Raw genomic sequence first — 12,638 nt, 5'->3', positions numbered from 1 at the left:
ATAGCTGAAAGGGCGATAAATAGGCCGCAATTGCTTCCTCCTACTCTTGTCATTGCATAAACGTCATCATTTCGCTGTTGAGACCTGATTTGGACCGTTCCTACTTCATGTGGCGTGTTAGTTATTGGGGTACTCAGGTAGGATCGAACCCGGGGGGTGCCCAACACATCGAACGCAACCGACCGCGGACTGGTTCCAAGTCGATCGCGAGGGGTGTAATGGAGGGAAAAATGGAGGAAAAAAAAGGGAAAAAGGTTTGTGTGTCTGTGTGCGCGTGTTATTAATATGATATCGTTTTGTGTTCGTGCACACGGCACCCTCAGCACGCGATCAGTTTCACTTTCGCACAAAAAAAAAAAAAAGTATTTCAAAAATGAAATAAAATAAAACAGGCCGCCTTGGACCTACGCGCAATTTGCCACCGTGTCGAGTCTCTGCTAAGCTAGGCGGTGATTTCCTTTGCACACACACACACACACACACACACACACTTTTGCGTCTACTTTATTTTTCTGTATGCGTGCGTGGGATTGTGGCAGGTTGGCTGCTTGAAAAGAAGATCTCGGGTCAAAAAAAAGGTTTGGCACGGCCGAGCTAACCAGAGCAGACCAGATATATAGACGCAGCGGAAAAAAAAGAATAAAATCAGGAAACAGACGGTGAACTAAGTTTTGTGAGACTCCTTGTTTGCAAGAAAATGAAGTCCCAGTTCAATTGCAACATTTCTTCGGTTTCGCAGTCGTAACAGCCCTCCGAGGGACGACGTGTGTTTGACACCCCCCCTGATCTACACGAAGCCCCCAATGCGATTCTGCTCCAAGACGATTTCCGATTTGCATTTGAAACAGCCGCAAACACGTGAAGACAGTTTGGCCAGTCGCAAACCTTCAGTAAGCGATCCCGCGTTTCACCCGCCGCGGATTTGGACTTTCCAAGGTGAGAGTTGCATTCAGTGCCCCTTTCAGCGGCTTTTCATAAAAGCCTCGTGAATGAATAAATAAATAAGTAAATAAATAAATAACAATGACGATAATAAATGGAGGGGAAGTGGCCTTGGTTGTCTGGCGCGTTTTAGCTTCTTCGCAAATGAAGCCATACCACGGAATGTGTTTACCCACGTCGCCGCGGTGTTGGACGTGAGAAGCGACAAAGAAACGTGACCTTTGCGAATAGCTGGAGTGCGCGTCGAGTGCGCACCAAGCTAGCTTTTATCGGTGAAATGTTTACCCGGATTGGCTAATTTTAAGATTGGAATGAGTGCAAGCGCCGAGGGTGAAAGATTCTGTCATGTGTCTCCCGGGTAGTGGCGACTGTCGGGGCGGGGAAGGAGTACCCCCAGAAATCCAGAAATTCAGACAATTCTCAACAAGCACAACCACTGCTGTATGCAAAGTAGCTAAAATTATTAACACAGCAACCGATACAACAATCAATTCCAACGAGTGGGCTCCATCCCCTCTGAACCTTCGCTTAGTTCTCTGTACCTCTAATAGTGTCCGGTCCGCAGGACCTGAGGCACCCGGGCAGGGCCGGAGGACCTCAGAGGTGCGGGGCGAGGCCATGTCAAGATTTGAAAACAATGAAGATAATGTTCAAAAGAACAGTGAAGGAATGCCACAGTAGGATTTATGTGCTCCCTTTTACAAGTACCGGCCCAGAGGCGAGCAGCAGCATTCTGGACCGACTGGAGACGCTTCGTGGAGGACTGCCTGACTCCAAAGTCAAGCGCATTACAATAATACGCATGTTCAAAGTCGATATCGCGCTTCGGTTTCATCGCGCTACGTCGCACTCAAACAATTCCACTGGACTCATCGCTTGGGATTTAGGTCCAATTTCTCCTCTGGGGGATGTTTGACGCTGGCATGTTTGGTGCTCTCTGGTTTCATGGCGGGTCAGGGTGGCATGAGAATGACCCCGGCAGGTGAGGTCAGAGGTCACAGGGTCGGGTCTTCGCAAACGCGCGGGGAGTCATGTTCCACGCGGGGAGACTGAAGACTGACCTTGTCATTCACAGTCAACAGATCAGAGCGGCGAAACATTTTCCTCACAGGCCTGGCAAATCTCTCAACGCGGCCGCCTGCAGCTCCGAGGAGCCGAGTCGCACCGGGAAACATCATCGTCGTCATCAGTCTGAGGCTACTTGTCCATTATCAATTTGAAAAAACAAGTCCGGATTGACCCGTTGCAGCCACGTCACGTGATCACGGTGAGTGCACCATGACGGACGGCAAAAGTTTCGCACTGCCGAATCGTGGACGGAATACGGAGCGATTTAGCGACTGAAGTTATTTTTTTTTTCCCCCCGTCTAGCCATGACAAAAAAAAGGTTGGGGACCGCACGTTTAGTACATCCGACCGCACAGAAAAATGCGACCATTGGAGAAGATAGTTCACAATTTTCAGCAGTTTCAACAGTTCCGATGGGCACAAATTGTTATTTTGCTGTCCGTCATGGCGTACGAAAGCTATGACGTAACGCGCAGAAGGTGGTTACACATCAGATCAAGTTATAATTTTACGAGCATATGTTCCCTTGAAATTTGGGCTCTGGGTTGACCTGCATTTATTTTGTACATAAATGGATCTATTAGAGGCCCTTGCCCCGTCAACACTTTCGTTTGTCTCTCAACTCTTGTGCTAAGTAGCAAGCGTCCCGCATTTCACCGCTTCACTCTCATTTGTTTCATTTCTGAGCGCGTATCGAAATCAGGGTGCACCGCGGTGCGCGGGAGGCGTTTTCTCCCCCTCCGCTATTTATTCGGAAGCCCGCTCGGGTATTGACCCGCCAACTGCAAAAAGTCGCGCAAATGGGCACGCGCACTCTGATTCATCGGGGTTCGGGATCCAACAGTTAAGCGTGAAAGCAAAGGTGAAACCAAATCTGTAAATTGCAGAGCGGGGAAAGGGAGAGAGAGAGAGGGAGGGGGAGGGAGGGGTGGGTGGGCGGGTGAGGAGGATAGACAGAGTGCTGTTATCAGACCAGTGCTGGGTGTAACCTCATCCCCCTGCTAGTGTTTCCTGATCAGGTCACCTGACCAGAACCTGAGGCTGCGATTGGATGACGGGCTCTTGCAGTCAGGTGTTGGTGTAAGGTGACCGTGTGGGAACGGGAGAGGCTGCGAGTGCGTGTGCGCCAAACGCGTCAAGATCCACGGGCCTTTCTCCTCCGTCAGTGTGAATTTCTCTGGCAAAGAGTGAATAACTTTAGCCGATGCAAAAAGAAGTGCGAGGTTGGGAACTAAGAGTTTTGCAAGCAGTGTCACGGGAGGTGAGGAGCAGACTCCGTCTCTTCCAGCGTGCGTTCGTTCTGTCGAGACTCGGCGAGCTCAAAAGAACTCCCATATCCCCGGGAGACTCGTTTGCCAGCCGCCGCCTCTTTCTGCGAGGTGCCCACACGTGAGCGCGACTGGCCAATCGTCGATATCAAGCAGTCATTGCGAGTGCCCGTTTGAGCAGTCGACTATTTGGTTCAACCCCAAGTGTGTAGCAGTTGTGTGCATGTCCTTTCAGGATGGAGGCAAGGTCGGGGGGTGTCAGGCTGTTGGGGAGGGATTTTCGGGGAACTGCACACTACATAACAACTCTCTCTCGCTCTCTCTCACACTCACACACAAAACACCCGAAACCCCACCTCAACCCCTTTGGCTGGAAGAAACTGCCTTATTCTCAGACACCTGGTCATTACCATTGCTAATTAGGTACCATTTATCAGGCTCCTGTGTGTGTGTGGGGGGGGGGGGGGCGCATGAAAGAGAGAGACAGAGATGGAGGGGGGGAGCTACGTGTCAAAGAACTCAAAAAGTTTTGTTTTTTTAAACATACTGTATATATTGACATAGCTACATGAACAATAGAGTGATTTTTCTTACTTTTCCTGCACTGGTCATACAAAGTATGAACACTTCACACGAAGGGTCCTATTTGTGTACCAGCGCAAGTCTCGCGCAAAGTGTAGTTTTCTTTCCTTTGGTATTTTCACAGACAGGCACGGTCAGAAATGGCCGTTTGCGCCGTTGTGGGACTGAACACAGCCGAGTTGATTACCGGCCAATCGAAGCGGCTCCCCTCGTGGTGGAAGCATCGCGGTCGACCATGGCGGAACCGGAACGGCATGCAGGTGATCGGCTCGCAAAGTATATTTATAAGGAACCGCTTCAAGATCTCCACTTGCGGAAAATGTCAAGTTGACCACTTGGAGACGTTGCGCGTCTTTGTCTGTCCGTCGCATTGCAGTGTTATCTAGTTAGCGCACGACCGACATCGCTGCTCATGTTTGGTTTGGGCTAATGACGCTAACACGAGCTTTGGATGAAGCGATTTCAAATATTTGTTACACACACACACACTCTCTCATTTCCTGAGCCCGAGTCTCACGACAGACAGACTAGCCGTTGGCCCGGCATGCGTGGGACAATAATGAGCGAGATGCATCAGTGAGCTGTGTCATCCGAGGGCACCAGGAAGTGGAGGATTTGGGCTCACACACCTCCCGCTGCTTCCAACAAATTCCTCCGGCGCGAACACCGGCCGTCTTCAACTCGGACCAAAACAACAACAATCCGAAAGCGCAACAAACGCACACAATGGAATGCATCCGAATGAAACTAATCGGAGGATTGCTTTCTGCGTTGGCGCGTTATCGAAGGAGGTTCGTCGTCGGGTTCAGATGCGCAAGGAAAGCCGCCGCAGTCGCCGTTCTGGCCGCCGCCGCCCACCCTCACAGCGCATCCACTGCGGCCGCAGGGAGGCGACTTGGCAAGGACGCGGTTGGACTGGAGGCCGCATCGGCGCGAGCCAGGGATCGCACATGCCGGTTAAAAGGATTAATTGGAATAGGTATTCATTTCATTCAGGCCATGTGAACAGTAACAGACGGTGGAGCTTCAGACTCCAATTTTGGCTCGCGTGCGTGCGTGTCTGTGAAAATGGCGTGAGATTCGCAACCACAAGTATCGGCAATTCACTAAGTGGTCGGCTTGGAGTGACAGAATGACTAAATGGTCCAAAACGGACAAACAAAGATCCATATGCCAATGCTGAGCATATGCCAGTTCCCCTCTCACCCGCAGCGGGCCAAGTCAAATCTTGTTGCTAGGTTTTACATGCTGGCGCTCAGCCAAGCTACTCATGCATTGGAGTGCCCTGTTGGGCTCTCTCCCTCTCTCTCACTCGCTCGCTCGCTCTCACTCACTCACGCACGTACACACACACGTCGTATTTATCGCACAAGGCAAAAAAAAAACTTTTAAAAAAAACGCAACCATTGATTCTCAAGCCAGAGCGGACGTTCTCAAGACCAGAAAGGGTCGAAGAGCAGGCAGAGCAAAGGACGGAGACATTTATATGCTCTTCGTCTTAAATCGCCACTTCCAATTTCAACTTTCTTTTGCACCCACCCATCCAGACATTTTCTAATCCGTTTTTCCTCAAGGCGGGGGACGGGGGGGGGGGGGGGGGTCGCGGGCGTGGCGTAGTCTATCCCAGCCATCTTCGGGCCGAAAGCGGCTAACGTGATAGCACGTTTTGTCTGAATAGCTCGGGGCGAAAATAAAATACATTTAAATAACCCCTCTGAGCTCTTTTCATTATTTTAATAGAACTTGGACACATGCCAACACCTTTTTGAGAGAATTCAGTCAAACCTGTGAATTCATCCAACGTGTCTGTCGAGGCCCTGAAACTCCGTGCGCTCATTCTTGCGCCTATCTCGAAGACATCAGAGTCAACAGTGACTCTAGGCAAAGGCTTTTTAATGCGCAATACATCAAACAAGCTAATATGTACTTCATACGAAGCCAGTGACACAAGTTTGGGGTTGTGCGTTTGTGAGCGCGTGTGCGTGCGTGTGTGTGCGTTTCCAGTTTTCGTTGGGATTAGCATCACGACAAAGCGGCAGCAGCCAGCTGCTGCAAGCAGCAAGTAAACACGGACAGAGAGCACATTTCCAGTGTATTTGTGTGTACGCAAGAGCCAGGTGTACAATAGCAATTACTGGGTTGCGGAGAGACATAACCCCCCCCCCCCCCCCAAAAAAAAAGTAACATCAAATGTAAACCATATTGGATAAAATTTTGTGTGAGGGACACTGGTCAAAAAATGAACACATAGTGATGTTTTCATTCATTTCGGGTTTTCACATATGGACAAATTCCACTCGGTGCTGATTGGTGGGTGTGCACTGCCATCTAGTGGTGAGATGTATATCCATCCATCCATCCGTTATCCGAACCGCTTGTCACTGTACATTAAAAAGAATCAACAATAAAAAATAAAAAAAAAAGCGAAATGTAATGCAGTGCCGTGGTTTACATTGAGGGTAAAGTAGCGTGCCATTCAAAAGATTGCACCACACTGATTTTCACATGTAGATATAGTTGATTAGACGATGATAATCATCATCATCATCGCAATAATCATAAAAATAACAACGTTCGCCATTGAATCTCTGAAGCGAAACTGATGCAATCACCCTGAATGTAAAATGCAACCAAACGGTGGATAAGAGTCATTAAAACTGTACAATATTAATCATTAATCATCAACGCGCGCGCGCGCACACACACTCACACACACACACTCACACGCCTCTTTTCAAAAGCCCGCGTTTCCTTTTATTTCCTGCTTTGTCTAGTTTAACCGCGTGTGTGTGTGGTTGGGGGGGGGGGGGGGTTGGGGGCAATGATGACTGAAAACGTACACGGGGGAGAGGAAGGTAAGACAGATGTTTGGTCTGGCCGTTATAGAGGCACCATCTTAAACATGCTGGTCTTTCTGACTCTGAACACACACACACACACACACACACACACGGAACAGAGAGAGACGGATGACCGGATCAATGTTTTTCCTTCCAATCCAACAAGTGAATGATTTGGCTGCGCAATGTCTTCAAAGATTTTGCGCCACCGAATTCACCCGCGGAGGGAAACTTCACCATGACGCTTTCTGACATGAAACACCCTGAAACGGTTTTCCTTGCCCGTCCAACGTCAAAATGGGAATAAGGGCTTCCTTCCAATGACATTGATTCTATTCTATTCGATATACATCACAATTTCCAAGATGGGGAAGACAACGAAAGATTGTCGAGGTACGACCGAGACGGTGACGTCACCTCAAGAAAAAAAGTCTTCACAGATGCTATTTTTTAATCGTGAAAAATGTCTTCTTTTCCCTCTAGAGTCCAGAAACGAGTTCTTGCTAGTCATATTTCTCTCTCTCTCTCTTTTTCTCTGGCCCCCAAAACACACACACACACACACTCTCTTGAAGTAGCAGTCGTGGTCATATCAGTTTCGAACTCCAGCGACAGATGATAAGAGAAGTTGTGAAACAAAGTGCGCAAATCTTTACACTTCAGCTCATATCAAAGCTGTTGCATGATAACGTCTCTCCGTTGCACACTCCCAATTTCAGATCGTCTTGGTGGTCCTCCACGCCCCCCCCCCCCCGCCGCCCCCGCCCCCTACCCTCACTTGTAGATAAACCACAACTGACTGACTGGTATGTAAAGCGCAAATCTGAGACATTCGTCAGACTGCAGCCGAGAGTTCAACATTTTCAGCTTTTACGGATTTCCACCTCATTTCCAAAGTGGATCTGACGCACATTCCCCTTTTTGTAAAATTGACTTGGAATTTCCGAGTGAGCAAAAACAGACGCAGCGAGTCCAAAAAAAAAAAAAAACAAGCGTTTTATGTGCCGGTTTCGAGGGAAGATGCTAGCCAAGCTCATGAGCTCTTCCTCATCCAGACAGATGGATGACCGAAAAACAACCAAAGGAGTTCATCGGGGCCCAAGAAGCGACGACTGGCCCATTTCGACCTGCGACTGCCAAGGACGACGTTTGCACGCGTGGCGTGTCGACACGAGCTCGCATTCAAGAGATCGCACTCACTGCTCCAGAGGGACAATAATGTAACTTCTCCGCAGACAGCGACTTATACACGACGACCTATCATTGCAATGCGTGCGAGTGTGTGCGTGTGCGGCTGCAGGTGTGCATTACGTGTGTGTGTGTGTTGGGGGTGAAAATTCTCTCCTGGTGCTGGAGCAGAACAAACAGGGATTAGAGCCACACCAGCATGCAGGTAGAAACAACTCCTAGTTGGTCTACTAGGACACACACACACACACACACACACACACACACACACACACACACACACACACACACACACACACACACACACACACACACACACACACACACACACACAGCCAGCTGCGGGGCTTACATGATGTCAGGGCCATTAAAGGCATGTAGCAAAGAGAGGCGAGACACGCAGATGAAAGGCTCGTCATTGAAACAGAGACAACTCAGTGGAGGACTTTGAAGCGCTGATGGACGGGCAGGTTTACACCCCCCACCCCCCGCCCCCGAGGCTCGCAGGCCGCCCGGGCGCAGGCTCGCAACACGAGAGAAGAGACTTGACGCCACGCTCTGATACGCGATCGTTTCTTCTGCGATGAGTTTTATTGTGAAAAGCCGCACGGAAAAGATTCGTGACCGTCCGGCTTGGGATTTGTGCAAACTTGGAGGGGTTCAAGCGGAGGCTTTTCCAGATAACGGTGGCGCAAATATTTGCAGTTCCACGTGCAAAAGTGTGACCTTGCCCCGTCTTTGGTTCTCGTATCGGGCACCCGCAGCGGCTCCTCTTGCCGTCTGTTGTCCCGTTTAAGAGGGAGGACGTTTCATCTGCGCTGTACGTGACAAGAAAGTTGCGCTTGATACTTGATCGCACACGCGCCAATCCAAATGTTGAGCGGCGGAAAACGACTTGGGCCATCGGCTCAACCTTGGACCGACCGACACGTCCGTCCGCTCCAAGATGAACATGTTTCGAGCGTGTCCGGACACATCGACACGCACCAATCAACAGCAGATGCTTTCTTGTCTCTCCCAAGCTGAGAGAGGATCGAGGGGCCCTGAAAAGCCAAGGGTCACGTGGGCCCCGTGTTACTATGGCAACGACAGCAAACACACGCACGCGATATTCCCCCAGACACATGTTGTGAGACTCAAGAGTTGCCGTGGTAACCCGATACAAACACATCCCTCCTGGCTCTTACACGGGACAAGATTGAAGGTCATTTTGAAATATTCAAAGGCCGACGCTTGCGAAACGCGGGAATGTTTCTCTTGACAAGTTTAGAACATTTGAGCGCGCAAGCGTCGATTGGTTTCTATGCGTCCATGTTGAGTATATTTACCTCATTCTCAACTCGGCTGTATTTGGAAAGCACTTTAAAACAACCAGCGCTGTATACAAAATGCCGCACGCGGCGCAGTCCAACCAAGTCTCACGATGAGTCGAAAGCCGAAGAATAAAAAGGAGTCGTGTCAAGATTTGAAAACAAATCCTAGGATCTTCAAAAGAACTCAAAAGAATTTATCGGCAGCCGGTGAAGAAATCGTGTACTGCAGCACTGAGGTCAAGGTGTTGGGTGACAAAAAAATAGAGGCCATCATGTCCCCCCCCCCCAGCCCCCGCCCCCCCCCACCCCACTCGCGCTGGTGTAATTCCGCAAAATGACCTCAAGAGGGAGACTAACACCATACATCAGAGGTCCCCAACCTTTTTTGCCCCACGGAGACAGTTTATGTCAGACAATATTTTCAGGGACCGGCATTGAAGGTGTGGCGGAAATAATATGGTATGAGCTGCATGAAAACTGTGGTGTTTTCAAAATACAACAATAAACACAAGGAGCGTCTAATCTGGCCGCAACACTTCAAAGTGCATGAAAATGACAACTCACCACAGCCCCGAGCTTGATTTTCTGCAACTTGACGGTCCCATCTCGGGGTAATAGGAGACAATGACACCTCAAGTGTGTGGTTTATGTCCAGTCTACTTCGTAATTTTCTTTTAGTCGCCGTTGCTGCAGAAATCCTCCGCCTCACACAGGTAGGATGCATAGGTGTCAAAGTCAGGTCCTGGACGGCCACTGTGTCCCGCATGTTTTCCAAGTCTCCCTGTTGCAACACACCTGATTCAAATGAACAGGTTCAATGTCAGGCTTCCGCAGAGCTTGCTGATGAGCTGATTAGAGTGTTCAGCCATAACTTTAATCCAGTTGTCTCGAACGTACTTTTAAGGCCGCCGTCATTTGCGATCTCCAGCAGTTTTTTTTTTTTACTCATTTTGCGAGCTCCTGCGTTTTGTTTTTAGCATAATCGGTCACGTGACGGAGAAGCGTGGCTTGACGTGTGTCAAGCCTGACACAGACAGATGTAACGGAGAATCCGGTAATTTTTCAAAATAAAATATATTTCGTATTCCAAAATAAATAAAACTGAATTTAAGGCAAGTTCTTTCTGTGCGGCGTGGCACCAAATGCCCTGCGGACCGGTAACGGTCCGCGGACTGGCGGTTGGGGACAGCTGCCATACATGACGTTTCGATCCCTTCCCACATCTGGAGGCACACCGATTGCCAAAACAAATTGGACATCATTTTAAGATCGTTTCAAGACAAAGCCCAAAGAGGCCGCCACCCCCCCCCCCTCCCCCAACGACTGAGGCTAATGACCAATTGGCATTTGGCCCACCATCTCGTCTCGAAGCCACTCCATTCATTTTCTAAATTGCTCTTAGGCCGGAGCACTATTTCAGCTCTGTTCCGCAGAGCCTAGTTCCCCAGAGAGAGAGAGATGTGAATTCTCATGCAACCAGACATTAATATCCACACATACAAAATGGAATCCAAAAGCCGGACCATTACGGAGGCACGGGAAGTCTACATTGAGATGAAGAACTTGCCCTTAAGCCTATTTATACTAATCAGGGTAGCTGGCGGTAATGATTGAAAGCCACTTAGTGCTGGGGTATTTACAAAGAGGATCAGCCATGGTTAAACAGGCCTGAGGGATTAACTCTGTCCAATACTGTACACACTGACCAAGAGTACATAGCAAGACATCCATCGCACGGCCATTTTTGAGACTGCTCGTCGTGATGAGAGAGTTGCGGGTGACCTGGCGCCTAACCCAGCGGACCTTTTGCAAGAAGCAAGGAACACCCCAAATAAGTCGCCGGAGGGTACATGCGCACAGCCGTGGACACTCGCATTCACGATATATATACAGTATATTTTTTTAAATGCAACGGGTATCTCCGACCAACATTGTTCTAAGTAGGTTGGTCATTGAAATCGCCAATGAGTGCAAATGGAGATGCATGAATGGAACTCATAGTGTAAGCAGTGTTTTTAATTCATGCTAATATGCACAATACGGTGATGTATTGATGAATTAATATGCGTAACTTACGGTTAAATACGTATACAAATAATTGCACCGCGTCTGGGAGTATTTTTCTTGCAGCCAGTGGGCGATTGTGATGCAGGTGAATGGTCAACGGCAGGAAAGATGATCTCAAGGTTAGCAAAGTACCCGTAGCTCAAAAAATGTATGCTAATTTAAGGAGCAACATTTTTTTTGAAGAAGAAGAAGAAGAAACTTTCTGACATGACATGTTTGGCAAAGCTTTTCCAGCGGACAACCCACCCATTTTGTGGAGCTGGGCCGTCCGCCCTGAGCGGAACTTTGAACGCCTCGCACTGCATCCAGTCTGAGGTGTTGCCCGCTGAGTCATCCAACCACCAACGATGACTTGCATTCACTTCATTTCAACTTTTGTGCACAAAAACAAAGTTAAAATGGCAACCAAAACAGCCCGTCCAAATCCAATTTTGAAACCCAATCTGATGGGTCAAAATAAGTCACCCAGCTGCCTAGCGTGTGAATTAGCAAACAACTCATCTCTTTTTTCTTTTTTTGCAAAGCAATTTTCTGTCATTTTAAAAAATAGGGTTTTATTTTATTCCGACACAATATCATGAATAATTCCGTTTGGTGACAGCCCTTAACGAGCACTTGTATAATGACGGCATCGTTTTGGAATACAACTCTGGGAATGCAGCCAGGCATGACTTGGGAACTTGCCATCCATTTCTCTGACAGACACGCACGTGCTTTCAAAGCGCACAGCAGAATTTCAACAAGCAGTCACTGCAACGTGAGCACACGACAGTATCAGCCTATTCCTGAAATATGAAATAACTGCTTATTTCGCATATCGGACGAGAGGGCACTCTCATTCTCTGTTCAAATTCATCCTTGAAGTGTTGACCAGTCCACTCGTTCTATGCATGCCAAACGCAAAAAATAAAAAAGGGGCCTTCTCCAACATTTTCCCCACGATAAAAAAATTCAAAGTAAGATTATTGACCCCGTTGGAGAGTTCAAACGCTTGTCAATATAGTCCTATACATGTCCATTTTATTGTGTCAAGAGTCACAGATGTCGCACTCGTCGTGGTTTTTACGGGGTTATGTAAATCATCGTAACAGAGATTAGCAAACGGCAGTCACGTGCGAGTAACTGCTGATTTTAGGACTCGCATCCCAACACAGACAGATAGCGGATTAAGCACAGGATTTGCGGAGTCAATCTGGCCTGTAAAGATGCTGCTTCTGCATCAACTCGGCATAAAGTGGAGAGGGAACCCCCCCCCCCCCCACACACACACACACACACACACACAATACGCAAAATAACTGCGGCTATTGAATGTAGCTGAAACTTGGTTGAGCTCAAGAGCTCACGTTTGCAAATATGTGAATTGTGCA

The 12,638-nt window shown here is 48.6% G+C and overlaps 1 long non-coding RNA gene across 1 annotated transcript in view; it reads right to left on the bottom strand.

The window, feature by feature from the left end:
- The window catches only part of LOC147203109 (uncharacterized), a 99,547-nt gene extending 89,396 nt beyond the window's left edge, over positions 1–10,151 (bottom strand). Inside the window, exon 1 of the long non-coding RNA XR_015101309.1 lies at positions 9,766–10,151. This is a non-coding gene — a long non-coding RNA (uncharacterized LOC147203109). The remainder of the gene's footprint in view (positions 1–9,765) is intronic.
- Between the last annotated feature and the right edge of the window lie 2,487 nt (positions 10,152–12,638).

This window comes from Hippocampus guttulatus, chromosome 7 (assembly GCF_054856545.1).
Source record: "Hippocampus guttulatus isolate MCC_2025c chromosome 7, RoL_Hgut_1.0, whole genome shotgun sequence".
Classification (NCBI taxonomy): Eukaryota; Metazoa; Chordata; class Actinopteri; order Syngnathiformes; family Syngnathidae; genus Hippocampus; species Hippocampus guttulatus.
The sequence above is the reverse complement of the archived record's forward strand: the minus strand, read 5'-3'. Positions and strand labels throughout refer to the sequence as shown.